The 18,747-nt window shown below is 46.4% G+C and overlaps 1 long non-coding RNA gene across 1 annotated transcript in view; it reads right to left on the bottom strand.

Annotated features, from left to right (window-relative positions):
* The window catches only part of LOC134758869 (uncharacterized), a 171,418-nt gene that overhangs the window by 19,347 nt on the left and 133,324 nt on the right, over window positions 1–18,747 (bottom strand). The window contains exon 4 of the long non-coding RNA XR_010134535.1: window positions 15,857–15,983. This is a non-coding gene — a long non-coding RNA (uncharacterized lncRNA). The remainder of the gene's footprint in view (window positions 1–15,856; window positions 15,984–18,747) is intronic.

The following is an 18,747-nucleotide window of genomic DNA, read 5'->3' on the forward strand; positions in this document are numbered from 1 at the left end:
GTACCCCAGCAACGACCATGTGCCTTTTTGCTCTGATCCTTCAGGTAACTTGCCTCTCATTGTAGCTATACTTCCTAGAACAGTGCCTCTCCACTGTCAGCACACAGCAGATATCGCTTAAAGAATGAATGAGTGGCTCACAACTGCAATCTGGCATTTTGGGAGGCTGAGGTGGGAGGATCGTTTGAGCCCAGGAGTTTGAGACCAGCCTGGGCAATGTAATGAGACCCCATCTCTAGAAAAAAATAATTTTTTTTTTTGAGACAGAGTCTTGCTCTGTCGCCCAGGCTGGAGTGCAGTGGCCTGATCTTGGCTCACTGCAACCTCCGCCTCCTGGGTTCAAGCAATTCCCCTGTCTCAGCCTCCTGAGTAGCTGGGATTACAGGCACACGCCATACAAAAAAATGTTAAAGGCACCAGACATGGTGGCTCATGTCTGTAAGTCCCAGCTACTCAGGAGGCTGAGGTGAGAGGATTGCTTGAACCCAGGAGTTAGAGGCTGCAGTGAGCCGTGATCATGCCACTGTGTTCCAGCCTGGGCAACAGAGCAAGACCCTGTCTTTATAAAAAATAAATAAATAAATAAAAAGACATAGAGAGAAAAAAATGAATAAGACATTTAACTGAAGAAGATATACGGAGGGCAAATAAGCACGGGAAAAGATATTCAGTATCGTTAGCCATTAGGGAGATGTAAATTAGAACGGCAATGAAATGCCATCCTACACCTATCGGGATGGCTGAAATTTTTTAAAAAATAGTAATAACAAATGCTATTGATCATGTGAGGAAACCAGATCATTTATACACTGCTGGTGAGAATGTAAGATGGAAAAACAGTTTGGCAGTTTGCTAAAACAAGTCAATAGAAAAGAAGGTTGGAGGGAAGTGGGCGTGGCTATAAAAAGTAACAGGAAGGGTCCTTGAGGTGAAGGAAATGTTTTGTATCTTGGTTGTATCAATATCAATATTCTGATTTTGTTATTGTACGGTACTTTTGCAAGAAATTTCTATCAGAATAACTGGGTAAAAATTACATGGAATCTCTGATTTATTCTCTATAACTGCATACAAATCTATAATTATCTCACAAATTAAAGAATACATAAATTATTGGGTTTGCAATATTCTGATTTTATACCTAGCTTTCAGAAGGCTGTCTTTTGGCCGACTGAGGTGACTTCAATTCTGCTCCCTTTCCTCAGTGTTCCCGCTGCAGCCTTGTGGAACTAGAATTTAGAGAGTGTGCGGGCTGGTGGGAGACTTGGGGGAGAAGGTTGGGGTATAAAGAGTCTTGTTTTTTGTTTTTTGTTTGGTTTTGTTTTTTGAGACAGAGTTGCGCTCTTGTTGCCCAGGCTGGAGTGCAATGGGTGCAATGGCGCAATCTTGGCTCGCGGCAACCTCCACCTCCCAAGTTCAAGCAATTCTCCTGCCTCATCCTCCCGAGTAACTGGGATTACAGGCGTGAGCCACCGTGCCTGGCCCTAAAGAGTCTTGTATTTTAAGCCAAGGAATAATAATCAGAGGCCTCAGTGAGGTCTTCCTCTATGTCTTCCTCTTCTGCACTGAGAAAACTATCGTTTCTTCTGCCTTGGTTGGGTAATTCAAGCCTCTATGATGGTTAATTCCCAAATCTCAGAGGTTAAACACACTCTGGCTGGTCTCTCACTCAGAGCCCCAGGTTGGTATTTGCTGGTTGACCTTTCTTGTGTGGTGATTCAGGAATTGAAGCTACTTGCATCTACTTTTCTGCCACCCTTGAGAGCAGAGTTTCTCTAATTGTGGTCCTGAGTCCAGTTGCATCAAGACCACCTGGGAATTTGGAAGAAATGCAAATTCCTCTGGGTGCGGTGGCTCATACCTCTAATCTCAACTCTTTGGGAGGCTGAGGCTGGAGGATCACTTGAGGCCAGGAGCTCGAGATTAGCCTGGGCAACAGAGCAAGATCCCATTTCTACAAACAAATTTTAAAAATTAGCCGGGTGTGGCGATGCATGCCTGTGGTCCCAGCACTGGGGAGGGTGAGGTGGCTGGAGGATCACTTGAGCCCAGGAGCTGTGGGCTGCAGTGAGCTATGATTGCACCACAGCACTCCAGCTTGGGCGAGAGAGAGAGAGAGAGAGAGAGAGAGAGAGAGAGAGAGAGAGAGAGAGAGAGACTCTGTTTCTGAAAAACAAAAAAATAAAACAACAACAAAAAAGCAAATTCCTGGGCCCCAGTGCAGACCTACTGAATCAGCAATTCTGAGGGGCGTGCCCAGCCATCTGTGTTTGAACAAGCCCTTCAGGCAATTCTGATAAACCTGACAATTTAGAACCACCTTTCTAAGAGGAAGGTGGCATTTTAGTGACTTGAGTTGGAATTTGTTCCAAAGACATAATTTTATTTTGAGAAATTATATGTAGTAGAAATGGTAATTGTACTGTAATTCAACAAGCACTTAACCGAGCGCCTGCTGTGTGCCAGGCCCTGTAGCAGGCACTGGAGATGCATCAGTAATTAAGATGTTGGTCTAGTGGGAGGGAGGTAGGTGAGGGATGAGATATTATCTAATGGGTACAAGGTACATTATACTGGTGATGATGGTTACAATAAAAGCTCAGACTTCACCACTATGCAGTATATCCACATAAAATCCTCAAGTGGATCACTTGAGGCCAGGAGTTCGAGAGCAGCCTGCCCAACATGGTGAAAGCCCGTTTCTACTAAAAATACAAAAATTAGCTGGGCGTGGTAGCACATACCTGTAATTCCAGCTACTCGGGAGGCTGAGGCAGGAGAATCGCTTGAACCTGGGAGGCGGAGGTTGCAGTGAGCCGAGGTTGTGGCACTGCACTCCAGCCTGGGCAACGCAGCTAGACTCTGTCTCAAAAATAAATAAATAAATAGAAAAGAAAAAGAAAAAGATAATAATGGTAATAATAAAGTGAACAATTAGTGATCACAGGCTGAGTGCCAGGCACTTGACACGTGTTATTTTACAGAATCTTCACAATCTTTGGGGTGAAGTCACTTTCATTTCTTCTACATCAGAGATGAAGGTATCAAGACAGAGATTCAGAAAATTGGCCAAAGCCACACATTTAGTAATTGGGAGAACTGGGATTCAAGTTCAGGCTGTGTGTGGCTCTAAAGTCAGTGTGTGTAACTTGTAGCTTCAACTATGGAACTGACGTTAAACTTATGGAAATAGAAGAAAACCCTTATGCCACAGTGTGAAGGAGGTGAAACAGAAGAGGAAGAAAGCTGTTGATGAAAGCTTCTGTTGCATATTGATAGCAGATGTGTCGGGGCAGTGAGAGAGGCCCTTTGGTAGAGACACACAAGAGGAAGGAAGCCTCTAGAACAGAGAGATGAAGGTTCAAGCCTCTGTGCGCCTGGGTCCTAGCAGAGCCCCCACCTAAAGGCTGCAGGACCTTGGACAAATCAATTAACCTTTATGAGCTTTACGAACATATGGCCTATAAAATGAGGGTGATACCTTTAATGACTGTCTTACATGGCCATTTTAAGAGTCCAGTGAAAAAAATTATAGCTCACATAAAAATGGTACCCACAGAAGCCGTTCTTAGAAAGCCGAGTAGTCCGGGCACTTTAGCTCACAACTGTACTCCCAGCACTTTGGGAGGCTGAGGCGGGTGGATCACCTGAGCTCAAGAGTTTGAGACAAGCCTGACCAATATGGTAAAACCCCGCCTCTACTAAAAATACAAAAATTAGCCAGGCATGGTGACAGGCACCTGTAATCCCAGCTGCTCGGGAGGCTTAGGCAGGAGAATTGCTTGAACCCGGGAGGCAGAGGTTGCAGTGAGCTGCTATCGCACCACTGCACTCCAGCCTGGGCGACAGAGTGAGACTCCATCTTAAAAAAAAAAAAAAAGCAGAGTGGTACTGCAGGCCTTAGTACGAAGCATCTAACATTGCCAGGTTAACAATGGTGGGTTAAATAAGGAGATCCTTGAGCTGGTCAAAATATATTCCTGGAAATTCTGCAGACAGGTGAGAGAAAAACATCCAGCGCAGAGAGAGGGACAACCCCATGCAGAGACGCAGGGGCAGGTAACAACATGGTGTGTGTGTGGCTAATCATAATTGACTTGTGTGAGTGGAAGGGTGAAATGTGACTAAGGAATGAGAAGCCGGGGATGGAAAGAGACAGGTTGCAGTGATGCTTCTGATATTTTCCATGAGAATGAAAAATCGGTATATTTATATTGAAATGAAAACAAAAATACTGCTGGAGCGTAAATGAGAAAATGTTTCCAGAAAAACCTGTGCTGGCTTTACAGCACCAGGCAAACATCAGTTATTGCTGCTGCTGCCCATGTTGTCAAGTGACAGAAAGCTAGAGAATGCTATCCTTCAAAGATTGGATGTAATTTCAAACCGTTGTAGGAAATGCAAACAAACAAACTAGCAAACAGAACAAAAAAAGCGTGCATAAAACATCCTTAGCCAGCGGGGAGGAGGGATGCCATCTCGATCTAAATTGAAGGTGATTTATTACTGTGAGTAATCAATAGTAGTAGGTCCACATCAATTTTATATCTAATTTAAAATTTTGAGGTCTCCATGTGCTCATTAAAGAATATAATGGATTTACATATTTTAATTAAGTTTTATGGATTGTGAACATAATGTAATTAAGAGACTTTTCAGGAGGTGTGATTAATGAACAGGGTGGCCCGACATATGGCAACAGACACCACACCGAGTGGACTCGGGTGAGAGGACTCCAGCCCCCGCAGCTGACAGCCCAGGACTGAGTGTTTATGACACTATTCACGGGGACGGGTGATCGGAGCCTCGTGATGCTGCGTGGCAGCAACATGGCAGAAACAGAAGCGATGGGGAGCAAGTGAGGCCAGCAAGAGGCCAAGTGCAAAGTCTGAATGAGTGTGCATGCCTGTGTGCCACAAAAGATCCTTGCTTTCTGCCTCTTCAGCCTCCCCCAGTCTGCCCCCGATCACCTTCCCCACTGCTGCTGCCTTAGTTTCCAAGCCCATTAACTCTTTTTTTTTTTTTTAATTTTGAGAGAGTCTCACTCTGTCACCCAGGCTGGAGTGCATTGGTGCGATCTCAGCTTACTGTAACCTCCACCTCCCGGCTTCAAATGATTCTCCTGTTTCAGCCTCCTGAGTAGCTGGGACTACAGGCATGCGCCAGCATGCCTGGCTAATTTTTGTATTTTTAGTAGAGACAGGGTTTCACCATGTTGGCCAGGCTGGTCTCAAACTTCTGACTTCAGGTGATTCGCCTGCCTCAGTCTCCCAAAGTGAACTCTTTTACTTTATTTTTAATTGCAAAAAAACCCACATAACATAAAATATACCATCTTAACCATTTCTAGTGTTAAGTATATTCACATTGTTGTGAAACAGATCTCCAGGAATTTTTCATCTTGCAGCTCTAAAATTCTACCCATTAAGCAGCAAACTATTTTTTTCTCCTTGCCCCAGCCCTTGGCAAGTATCATTCTACTTCCTGGCTCTATACATTTGAGTACTCTAAGTACCTCATCTAGGTGGAATCATACAGTCTTTGTCTTTTTGTGATGAGCTTATTTCATGTAGTATAATGTCCAAGAGCTTCACCTATGTTGTGGCATGTGACAAAATTCCCTTCCCTGACTTTTTTTTTTTTTTTAAGGTCAGGGTCTCACAGTTTTGCCCAGGCTGGGGTACAGTGGCAGGATCATAGCTCACTGCAGCCTGGAACTCCTGGGCTTAAGCAATCCTGCAGCCTCAGCCTCCCAAGCAGCTGGGACCACAGGTGCATGCCACCATGACCAGCTACTCATTTTTTTTTTCTGTGAGACAGAGTCTTGCTCTGCACCCAGACTGGAGTGCAGAGGCACATGGCTCACTGCTGCCTCATCCTCCCAAGCTCAAGCAATCCTCCCATCTCAGCCTTTTGAGTAGTTGGGACTAGAGGCGTGCATCACCACACCTAATTAATTTAAAAATATACATATTTGTAGAGACTGGTCTAGAACTCCTGGACTCAAGCAATTCTCCTGTCTTGACCTCCCAAAGTACTGGGATTACAGGCATGAGGCACCATGCCCAGAAGATTCCCTTCCCTCTTAATGACGAATAATATTTTGATGCATGGACCAGGCACCGTGGCTCAAGCTTGTAATCCCAGCACTTTGGGGGGCTAAGGCAGGTGGATCATGAGGTCAGGAGTTCGAGACCATCCTGGCCCACACTAAAAAATGCAAAAATTTCTAAAAATACAAAAATTAGCTGGGCGTGGTGGTGCAGGCCTGTAATCCCAGCTACTTGGGAGGCTGAGGCAGGAGAATCTCTTGAACATGGAAGGCGGAGGTTGCAGTGAGTCGAGATCGCGCCACTGCACTCCAGCCTGGGAGACAGAGTGAGACACCGTCTCAAAAAAAAATTTTTTTGATGCATGTATATACTGCCTTTCTTCTGTTCATCCCATGATGGACTTGACAATTTCATTAGCTCTTTCTGCTGTAGTGATGCCTCTCAGCTGGCCTTTCCAGCTCCAACCTCAGGAATCCTTAGGCTCACCTCTTGATAACCCACAGGTGGGGTCTTCCTAAGATGATAGGTCACTGTCCCGCTTAAAGCCTGTTGATCTTTGGACATTTGTGATCCCATAGTCAGGTTTACGGCACTCTCGTGGCCTGGCTATAGGTTGGTGCAAAAACGATTGTAGTTTCACCTTTAAAGTAATGGCAAGGCCGGGTGTGGTGGCTCATGCCTGTAATACCAGCACTTCGGGAGGCCGAAGTGGGCTGATCACTTGAGGTCAGGACTTTGAGACCAGCCTGGCCAGCATGGTGAAACCCCGTTTCTACTAAAACTACAAAAATTAGCCGGGCATGGTGGCACGTGCCTGTAATCCCAGCTACTTGGGAGGCTGAGGCAGGAGAATTGTTTGAACCTGGGAGGCAGAGGTTGCAGTGAGTTGAGATTGCACCAACGCACTCCAGCCTGGGTGACAGAGGGAGACTCTGTTTCCCCCAACCCGACCCCCCCGAAAAAGTAATGGAAAAAATCGAAATTGCCTTTGCACCGATTGAATACTTCATGGTGCAATTCTGCCTCTGCTTCAGTCATGTGGTACATCTATTCCAGGCTCTGACACCTGCATCCAACATTCACCACTTCCAAATACACTTGCACCTTCAAGTCTGTGCACACCTGGTTTCTGCGCCCGGAAAGTCTGAGTTCACTGTGTGTTGGCCTTTCTGGATCTACCTTTCTCTAGGCGATCTTTATTTTTTTTGTGGGGGGATGGAGTTTGGCTCTGCCACCCAGGCTGGAGTGCAGTGGCACAGTAATAGCTCTCTGCAGCCTCAATCTTTTAGACTGAAGCGATTCTCCAGCCTCAGCCTCCCAAGCAACTGGGACTACAGATGTGCATCACCATGCCCGGCTGATTTTTTTATTATTATTTTTTGTAGAGATGGGGTCTCCCTGTGTTGCTTAGGCTGGTCTTGAACTTCTGGTCTCAAGCAATCCTCTTGCTTCAGTCTCCCCAGGTGCTGAGATTACAGGCCAAAGTCTAGGCCATAATTTTATTTTATTTTACTCACTCTGTTGCCCAGGCTGCAGTGCAGTGGCACAATCTCGGCTCACTGCAACCTCCACCTCTGGGGATCAAGTGATTCTCCTGCCTCAGCCTCCCAAGTAGCTGGGATTACAGGTGCCTGCCACCACGCCCAGCTAACTCTTGTATTTTTAGTAGAGATGGGGTTTCGCCATGTTTCCCAGGCTGGTCTTGAACTCCTGACCTCAAGTGATCTGACAGCCTTGGCCTCCCAAAGTACTAGGATTACAGGGATGAGCCACTGCGCTGAGCCAGTAGTAAGCATTTTAATGATGATTTATGGGTTTAAAACATGCTACACAGCAGCAGCAGAAAACAGACACTCAGGAAAAGTCAGTTTCCTCTCTCCTTTCCTCCAGTCTATCTTCTAATGATGAAATAGGCAATTCACAGCTCTCATGGTTTGCTTTGCTCTAATAACTTTACAACATCCTTCTTCCTACAAGATCATCGTGAAGGGGCCTCCTGGACTGATGCGCCTGAGCGAGCCCCCTCTCCTTTCTCTGGGTCCTCGTGCAGCCTCGCCCTCCCTCTCCAGGGCAATGATCTAATAATGACTGTCTTCTATATTGGCCTGCAGTCTCCTCTCCGCTTTCCCCGCCTTGGAATTACTATTGGCCTCTAGGGGGAGCTCAAGACCTCATCATGTTGTAGGCCCATGTCCAAGGCAGGAGTCAACTCACAGATATTCAGTAAATATTTGTGGAATGAAGGGACAGATGACTGAAGGGATGGATGTCAAGAATAAGGATGAACCTTGGCTTCTGAAGCTTTTTCTCCGTCAACATTTTATGCTTTTGGATTCTCTCCTCTTTGCTTCGTGTTTGGCTCTGGGGCACTAAGGCCATCTTCTACTTGGATGGAAACAAATAGACCTGCCATTCCCCCCACCATTTCTCTTTAGAAAGCCAGGTGCCCAGCCGGGTGCGGCGGCTCATGCCTGTAATCCCAGCACTTTGGGAGGCCCAGGCGGGCAGATCACCTGAGGTCAGGAGTTCGAGACCAGCCTGACCAATAATTTACTAAAAAGTACAAAAAAATCTACTAAAAAGTACAAAAAAATTATCTTAATTAATCTACTAAAAAGTACATTTACTAAAATTAAAAAATTAAAATTAATCTACTAAAAAGTACAAAAAAATTATCTGGCCATAGGGGCGTGCACCTGTAGTCCCAGCTACTCGGGAGGCTGAGACAGGAGAATCGCTTGAACCCGAGAGGCGGAGGTTGCAGGGAGCCAAGATTGTGCCACTGAACTCCAGCCCGGGTGACAGAGCGAGACTCCATCTCAAAAAAAAAGAAGGCCAGTTGCCCAGTAAAGTGAGGTCCAGAGGCAAAGAACAGCTCGGTGTGGGCACTTAGGCCAGCTATTCCAGGTCTTCTAGAGAAATATTTTCACGCCAGAAGTATTTTCCTTCATGTCTTTAAAAATTGTATTTTAATTTTTTTAGACAGGCTTTGTTGCCCAGGCTGGTGCAGTGGTGCAATCATAGCTCACTGCAGCCTTGAACTCCTGGGCTCAAGGGATCCTTCCCATTAGCCTCCCAAATAGCTGGGACTATAGGTGTGTGCCACCACATGGGGCTAATTTTTAAAATTTTTGTAGACGTTCGGGCGCAGTGGCTCATGCCTATAGTACCAGCACTTTGAGAGGCCAAGGCGGGTGGATCACTTGTGGTCAGGAGTTCAAGACCAGCCTGGCCAATATGGTGAAATCCTGTCTCTACTAAAAATACAAAAAAATTAGCTGGGTGTAGTAGTGTGTGTCTGTAATCCCAGCTACTCAGGAGGCTGAGGCAGGAGAATCGCTTGAGCCCAGGAGGCGGAGATTGAAGTGAGCTGAGATCGCACCACTGCACTCCAGCCTGGGCGACACAGCGAGACCCCATCTCTAAAAAAAAAATTTTTTTGAGACGTGGTCTCGCTGTGTCGCCCAGGCTGGACTTGAACTTGTGGCCTCAAACTCCTGGCCTCAAGTGATCCTCCAGCCTTGGCCTCCCTAAGTGCTAGGATTACAGGCTTGAGCCACCACACCCAGCTGATTCATTGGTCATTGCCTTGGCTCATCCCAGAGTGATGAGGTCTTCTGACTCCAGAATTGCAGTCCTCTGGGAAAGAGGTAACAGTGGCTACCGAGCCTTGGTTCTTTTTTTTGAAACAGAGTCTTGCTCTGTCACCCAAGCTGGAGTGCAGTGGCATGATCTCGGCTCACTGCAACCTCCACCTCCCGGGTTTAAGCGATTCTTCTGCCTCAACCTCCTGAGTAGCTGAGATTACAGGTGGACACCACCACCTCTGGCTAATTTTTGTATTTTTAATAGAGACGAGTTTTCTCCATGTTGGTCAGGCTGGTCTCAAACTCCTGACCTCGTGATCCACCCGCCTCAGCTTCCCAAAGTGCTGGGATTACAGGCGTGAGCCACCGCGCCTGGCAAAGCCTTGGTTCTTTGTTCACATCCTGGCGACACATAAAATCTCTGACAACTTATTTGGTGGCTATGCTGCTGCTTGAGAACAAAAGTTTCAAATAGCAATAAAATGTTGCTTAGCCTGGACTTTTTCTCTGTTTCATGAAAATGACTTAAGCCTTGTGTGTGCTTGGTTGAGGATTTTGGAAACTGAATCTTAGCTTACTCATGTAGATACATATTTTTTTCTCTCTCTCAAACCTGGAGACAAACAAAAGAATGGTTGCATGGAGGAAGGATTGGTTCATTGTCAGGAAAACGTCAGAGAAACTTTCTCAAAGGGAATTACGTTTTGAGAATAAAGGAAGGGGGTTCCAAGTATAACAGATTGTATGGGAGCGAGATTTCACCACGTGCGAATGCCACGTACAAAGGTAAACAAGTGGCACAAAGCACAGGACATGGTGTGTTGATGTCAGGGAAGGTTGAATCTTAGGATCTAAGGAAGGAGTGGTGAGAGATAAGGCTAGAAGTCGAGAAGTTTTTTTGTAATAGCAGACCCAGGATTCATTCTTCCAACAAGCAATTTTCTCAGCCTCTATTCTGTCTTCTGTCCCAAGGGCTGTGGGTGAGTAAATAAGAAGACTCGTTTTTTGTTGTTGTTGTTTTTTGCTTCAAGGAGTGTAAACTCCCCCCCCACCCCCCACAAAACCCAGAGGGGCTCCGATCCCTCCAGTGGTATTGGAGAGTTAATAGAGAAAATGTCCTGCAAAATGGTCACACGATCACTGCTGTGTTTTTGTTGTTGTTGTTGTTGTTGATGTTGTTTTTTCGTTTGTTTGTTTTCGTTTTTGAGACACAGTCTTGGTCCGTCACTGAGGCTGGAGTGCAGTGGCGTGATCTCGGCTCACTGCAACCTTGTCCCCCCAGGTTCAAGTGATTCTCCTGCCTCAGCCTCCCGAGTAGCTGGGATTACAGGCGGCTGCCACCATGCCCGGCTAATTTTTGTATTTTTAGTAGAGACGGGGTTTCACCGTGTTGGCCAGGCTGGTCTCAAGCTCCGGGCCTCAAGTGAGGCCCACCTTGGCCTCCCAAAGTGCTGGGATTACAGGCATGAGCCACCTCGCCCGGCCCAGAGCTGTGTTTTAGAAATGTTGGTGATGCTGGTGTGGAGGATGGACTGGAGGCAGGAGACCCTAGAAGTGGAGAGCCCATTGCAATGACACAATGAAGAGAATATTTGGCTGGGCATGGTGGCTCATGACTATAATCCCAGCACTTTGAGAGGCCTAGGCAGGAGGATCACTTGAGCCTAGAAGTTCAAGACAAGCCTGGGCAACATAGTGAGACTTGTCTCTATTAAAAAAAAAATAGACTGGGTGCTGTGGCTCACACCTGCAATTCCAGCACTTTGGGAGGCCGAGGCAGGCAGATCACTTGAGGTCAGGAGTTTGAGACTAAAAATACAAAAAATTAGCCAGGCATGGTGGTGCACACCTGTAATCCCAGCTACTTGGGAGGCTGAGGCAGGAGAATCGCTTGAACCCAGGAGGCGGAGGTTGCAGTGAGCTGGGATCATGCCACTGCACTCCAGCTTGGGTGACAGTGCGAGCCTCCATCTCAATAATAATAATAATAATACTTGAGGCAGATTGGGAGGAACAAAACCAGGGGATAGAATTGGAAGTTTTTTCAGAGCTAGATTTCAGAAGTACATTGGGAAGAACTTGATAATATTTTATAATCAGTTGATCACTGGAGGTTAGGGATAAAGGAATGGAAAAAGTGAGAAAGGTCTCGAGTCGTAAGGAAGAGATATATGACACAATATACCCAGATAGGTGATACAGAAGGAAAAATAAGTTTTCAGGGGAAAGGAGAAAGGAGGGTTTGGAAATGTTGAAATAGCTGTGCCTGACATTCTTACAGAAATACGTCTGGTAAACAGCTGGATGTTGTCAGATGTTCAAGATCCTCTCAGCAGGATTCAAGATACAGATTTATAAGTTATAGGGGAATTTCTCCAAGCAGGGTAAGGAGGAAGAGCTTGAAATGACAACATAGTAAACAGCACTCAGAAAGGAAGGAACAAGATTGAGAGCGTGTAGTGGGGAAAAATAGGAGTAGAGAAACTTGAATGAGAGAGTGGTGAGGCTGAGCATGGCAATCTTGCCTGTAATCCCAGCACTTAGGAAGGCTGAGGTGGGAGGATCACTTGAGCCACTAAGTTTGAGACCAGCCTGGGCAGCATAGCAAGACCCCATCTCTACAAAAAATACAAAAAAGTATCTGCTGTGGTGATGTGCACCTGTGGTCCCAGCTACTCGGGAGGCTATGTCGGGAGAATCACTTGAGCCAGGAGTTCGAGTCTGCAGTGAACTATGATTGAATCACTGCACTCCAGCCTTGGTCACACAGCAAGAACCTGCCTTAAAAGAAAAAGAAGGAAGAAAGGAAGGAAGGAAGGAAGGAAAGAGGAAGGAAGGAAGGAAGGAAGGGGAAGGAAGGAAAGAAAAAGAAAGGAAAGGGAAGGAGGGAGGGAAGGAAGAAGGAAGGAAGAAAGAAAGGAAGAAAGGAAGGAAGGAGGGAGGGAAGGAAGAAGGAAGGAAGAAAGAAAGGAAGAAAGGAAGGAAGGAGGGAGGGAGGGAAGAAAGGGAGGGAGGGAAACAAGGGAGGGAGGGAAGGAAGGAAGGAAGAAAGAAAGAAACAGGGAAAGGAAAGGAAAGGTAAGGAAAGGAAAGGAAAGAAAGGAAGGGAGGGAGGAAGGAAGGAAGGAAGGGAAGAAAAGGAGTGGTGAAAGGTAACAAAATCCTTGGAGAGATCTAATCTACAGACAGTGAGAAAGGATATTGGTGGCTAAGGCAGGCCATGTCATTGTTGAGATGAAGACCATGGCCACAGACTGAAGGATAGAAAACAGTAATTCAGAGAATGATATTAAGAAGCTAGCTAATGGTGGTAACTAACCTTTAGGCTAATGGCTTGAAAGTCAGGAAGGGTTGAGAATAGGAATTTTCAAAAAGGAAAAGTAGCTGGGTGTGGTGGCTCACACCTGTAATCCTAACACCAGAAGAGTCCAAGGCGGATGGATCGTTTGAGCCCGGGAGTTTGAGACCAGCCTGGGCAACATAATGAAACCCTGTCTCTACAAAACATACAAAAATTAGCCGGGCATGGTGGCACACACTGTGGTCCCAGCTACTCAGGAGGCTGAGGTGGGAGGATCACTTGAGCTTGGGAGATCAAGGTTGCAGTGAGCTGAAATTGTGCCACTGCACTCCAGCCCAGGCAACAGAGTGAGACCCTGTCTCAAGAAAAAAATAAAAAAAGTGACTGGCCTTACTGTTGAAACCTTCCCAATGCCATCGGGTGGGAATTTTGACAAAATCATTATTTTTCTTGGGTAAAACTGCTCAAATGCTGGTAATAAGTGGAGAAAGTTTCTCAATATACATCTCCCATTTCTGTCTGCTTAAAGTGTCGTGTCGTGTTATGTGACATTATGTGTAATATCTGTGAGCATTGAAATACCTGGAGTGTTGAGTACTCTGAAAAAAATTAATTATGCAGAGAAATGGCCTTTCTCACTAAAGAAAATCAGTGCAGGTGAAAACCCTGCTTCTCCGTTTTTTTTTTTATTTTTAGGTTACAGTGCAGTGGCGTGATCACTGCTCACTGTGGCCTTGAACCCCTGGGCTCAAGTGATCCTCCTGCCTCAGCCTCCTGTGTAGCTAGGACTACAAACACATGCCATGATGCCCAACTCATTTTATTTTCTTTTTTGTAGAGATGGAGTCTTGCTATGTTGCCCAGGCTGGTCTTGAAATCCTGGGCTCAAATAATCCTCTTGCCACTGCCTCTCCAAGTGCTGAGACTACAGGTGTAAGCCACCACATTTGGCCCAAATTTGGCTTCTTGACTTTTGTGGCCACCAAAGCCTCTGCCTCTTACTAGTCATGTGACAATGGGCTAGCTACTTATTCTCTCTGAGTCTCAGTACTCTTATTTACAGAACAGCAATAATATCACATTATGAGGATGTTTCTGTTGACATGCATTGTGCACCATTAATTTTCTTGGAGCCTGGCAGAGTTAGGCACTCAATAAATGTTAGCTCCCTCTTCCCCATCCCCTACCTGCATTTGATCACCAAGCATTTGATTACTTTGGCCTGAGCGAACTCCCTTAACAAATGTTTCCACCTTAGATTAAAATTAATTCAAAGAGAGGGACGGGCAACACATCCTATAAGGGACTAAGAAAATGGCATTAATTTTGCAAATTAATAAATATGCAAATGGCAGCTTTGCATAGACTAGGCTATATAAGCAGGAGTTAAATTGTGCTGTAAATTATGCAGTGCCATATGGAGCAGATACCCTTGACTTCGCATGCAAGGCAGAGAAAGCAGAAGCAGCCCTTGCTGTAATGGCTTCTGAGAGTGAGTGGCATGTTCGTCCAATGGCAAGCCCAGTGCTGAGTCACGCAGCTGACTCTGGAGTGGCAGTGGGAGCCCCATGGCGAACAGGCTGCAACCCAGTTATTGCTGAGAATAGTCTGGTAAAGAACACTCTGTAGTCACCAAGAGGATGGTCACCCACCAGCTCATGTGAGACAGCCACTTGTGCACTGATCGCACCGCTTGGGGGAGGTGGTAGGACGGGAGGGCTCTCTTGGGTTTCCGGAGCCTGAGCTGGTATCGCCACCATTCCAGCTTCAAGGCAGGTGTGACTGGCCTGGGGACATGTGAGTTGCTGCTAGATTGATACATCAATCACTAAGAAACAAATAGTCTAAGAACGGTCCAGGTGTTCTGCATTTTGCTAAATAGATGCTGGAGGGCAGCAGTTTCTTGTTGTGATTATTCAGCAGTATCACCCAGGGAACTTTTTAAAAATAGATTCCTGGGCTCCTGCCTCTGGAATTCTCATGCAGCTGGTCTGGGCTGGGATCTGGGAACCTGTTTTCTTTTTTTGAGACAGGATCTCACTCTGTCGCCCAGGATGGAGTGCAGTGGTGCGATCATAGCACACTGCAGCCTCAACATCCAGGGCTCACGCAATCCTCCCACCTCAGCCTCCTGAGTAGCAGGAACTACAGGTACACACTACCATGACTGGCTAATTTTTGTATATTTTTCTAGAGACAAGGTATTCTTATGTTTCCCAGGGTGGGCTTGAACTTCTGGCCTGAAGCAATCCTCCTGCCTTGGCATCCCCAGTAGCTAGGATTATAGGGTACACCATGACTGTCTAATTAAAAAAAAATTTATAGAGACAGGATCTTGCTATGTTGCCCAGGCTGGTCTTGAGCTTGTAGCCTGAAGCCATTCTCCTGCCTTGGCCTCCCAAAGTACTGGGATCCACCAGTATTTTCAATGTGGCCTCCCCCTCACACTTCTGCAATAAAATAGGTTTAATTGGCTTATGGTTCTGCAGGTTGTACCGGAGGCATGGAGCTGGCATCTGCTCAGCTTCTGGGAAGGCCTCAGGAAACTTACAATCATGGTGGATAAGGCAAAGGAAGGCAAAGGATAAGTAGATACTTCACGTGGCTGAAGTAGGAGCAAGAGAGATAGGGAAGAGATGTTACACACTTTTGAAACACCCAGGTCTCAGGAGAACTCTGTCATAAGAACAGCACTAAAGGGATGGTGTTAAAGCATTCATGAAGGATCCATCCCCATGATCCAATCACTTCCCACCAGGCCCCACCTCCAACACTGGGGATTACAATTCCACGTGAGATTTGAGTAGGGACAGAGATCCAAACCATATCACCTGGACTTATACACTTGGCATGATGGAAAACACCCATTCAGAAAACCACACAGAAAACAACGCCTGCACAACTGTGGCACTTACCACGCAAACTCAACACTGCAGTAGAAGCATGGGCTTTGCGGTTTTCACGACTTGCCAATAAATCCTGCGTGCTTCATGTTCAATGCTGGAAACTTGGACATAGTTCCTCAAGTCTCGGTATCTTTAACTGTAAAATGGGAATGATTAAAAAAGACATGATCTCCCAGAGCAGCTAAGAGGGTTAAAAGAGAAAACACGGCCGGGCGCGGTGGCTCATGCCTGTAATCCCAGCACTTTGGGAGGCCGAGGCAGGCGGATCAGGAGGTCAGGAGATCGAGACCATCCTTGCTAACACTGTGAAACCCTGTCTCTACTAAAATTTTGTAAAAAATACAAAAAATTAGCCGGGCGTGGTGGCGGGCGCCTATAGTCCCAGCTGCTCGGGAGGCTGAGGCAGGAGAATGGCGTGAACCTGGGAGGCAGAGCTTGCAGTGAGCCAAGATTGCACCACTGCACTCCAGCCTGGGCGACAGAGCGAGACTCCAAAAAAAAAGAGGAAACACATTTTTTTTGTTTTTGTTTTTGTTTTTGAGACGTAGTCTCACTCTGTCACCCAGACTGGAGTGCAATGACCCAATTTCGGCTCACTGCAACCTCTGCCTCCCAGATTTCAGCAATTCTCCTGCCTCAGCCTCCCAAGTAGCTGGGACTACAGATGCCTGCCACCACACCCGGCTAATTTTTGTATTTTTAGTAGAGGCGGGGTTTCACCATGTTGGTCAGGCTGGTCTCGAACTCCTGACCCCAGGTGATCCACCCCCATCAGCCTCCTAAAGTGCTGGGATTACAGGCTTGAGCCACCGCACCTGGCCTAGGAAACATGTTTAAAGGCAGAAGGGATTTAAGGAAGTAATGAGGTGTTTTAAGTAATTAAGACTATGTCCTGAGCCCGATCTGCCTCTCTAAAACATCCACTGAATCCGGCTGCTGTTTCTATCCTCTGAGCCAACCCTTTTCTACTTGGCAGGGCTTCATATCCTCTCTAAAGCCTGAGATCCTGCCCCTCCGCATCTCATTTCTGGGCTAAACATTTCCATGGATCCATGAGAGCTGGCTGTGTTTGCCATCCCTGGAGATATCTCATTTTACAGCTGGGCAAACCCCAGCATGCACAGTTCGTGTCTTTGAAAAGTCGTGCCGTTACAGAAATGTCTAGGCAGCAGGTGGCAAAATGGTGTTGTTATCGGAGCCACATAGATAATCACGCCTTGCTACTAATCATTCTCCATCTCTTTCGCGCTTTGTAATTTACAAGGGCCTTCCACGTCCATTACCCCACCCCACCCTTCCAGCAACCGGTGCGAGGTGATTGAATATGGAGATGCTAGCCATGCCCTTGGACAGCACGCTGTCCTTTTCAAAGCACTTCTACTCCCATTATCTCACTGGATCTCCCTCACACCCTCAGAAGATGGAAACTGCGGGAATGATCAGAAGAAGAAACCAGGAAACAGAGCACTTGCTGGCAAAGATCCCATACAGCCAATGACTACATCCAGGCCTGGACTCAGATGCAGCCTCTCCTAACACTGTGTGCTGATTCCTAGACATAAAATCCACTGCCCCTACCACTCCTTTCCTAAACAAGTGGATTTTTTTTTCTTTCTTTCTTTTTTTTTTTTTTTGAGACAGGGTCTCACTCTGTCACCCAGACCGGGTGCAATGGCATGATCACGGCTCACTGCAGCCTTGACCTTTCCTGGCCCAAGTGATCCTCCTGCCTCAGCCTCCCAAATAGCTGAGACTACAGGCATGCACCACCATATCAGGCAATTTTTTTTTTCTCCTTTTTTTTTTGAGGCGGAGTCTCACTCTATTGCCCAGGCTGGAGTGCAGCGGTGCGATCTCAGCTCACTGCAACCTCCGCCTCCTGGCTTCAAGCGATTCTCATGCCTCAGCCTTTTGAGTAGCTGGGATTACAGGCACATGCCACCATGCACAGCTAATTTTTTTGTATTTTTAGTAGAGATGGGGTTTCGCCATGTTGAGAAGGCTGGTTTTGAACTCCTGACCTGAGGTGAACCACCCGCTTCAGCCTCCCAAAGTGCTGGGATTACAGGCATGAGCCCCTGCACCACATTCTTTAAGCTATTATAAAATATACACTTAAGTTATTATTGACTATAGTCACCCTATCGTGCTATGCAATACTAGGTCTTGTTTGTTCTTCTATTTTTTTTTTTTTTTTTTGTAACCATTAACTATTTCCTCTTGCCCCCAACCAAACTTATTTTTGGAAGCTTCATCCTATGATATATAAAAATGTACCATATCCTGCAATAAACACTCACACACACACACACACACGTACATATATATGTAGGTCAGTGGGTTGCAGTTGGTTTGTCACCTTAAGATCTGTAAACAAGGGCTGGCGTGGTGACTCACAACTGTAATTCCAGCACTTTGGGAGGCCAAGGCGGGTGGATCACCTGAGGTCGGGAGTTCGAGACCAGCCTGACCAACATGGAGAAACCCTGTCTCTACTAAAAATACAAAATTAGCCGGGTGTGGTGGCACACGCCTGTAATCCCAGCTACTTGGGAGGCTGAGGCAGGAGAATCAACTGGTGGAGGTGGAGGTTGCAGTGAGCCCAGATAAAGCCACTGCCCTCCAGCCTCCAGCCTGGGCAACAAGAGTGAAACTCCATCTCAACCACAACATCAATAAAAGATCTGTAAACATTTAATTAGACATGCATATTAATGTTTGGCTTTGTAGTTTTCTTCTCACATTTTGGGACCATTTGGGAAACTCTGTCTCAGGTGCGGCTATGAGGCTCTACGGGGTTCTTTGTTTTCTGCCAAAGCATTCTGGTGAAATATTTCTCAACATGAGCCTCCGTGTGCTTTTCCATATGCTTAACGCGATAGCTCAGGATGTCTGCACAA

The sequence above is a fragment of the Gorilla gorilla genome, chromosome 6, assembly GCF_029281585.2.
Source record: "Gorilla gorilla gorilla isolate KB3781 chromosome 6, NHGRI_mGorGor1-v2.1_pri, whole genome shotgun sequence".
In the NCBI taxonomy this organism is placed as follows: domain Eukaryota; kingdom Metazoa; phylum Chordata; class Mammalia; order Primates; family Hominidae; genus Gorilla; species Gorilla gorilla.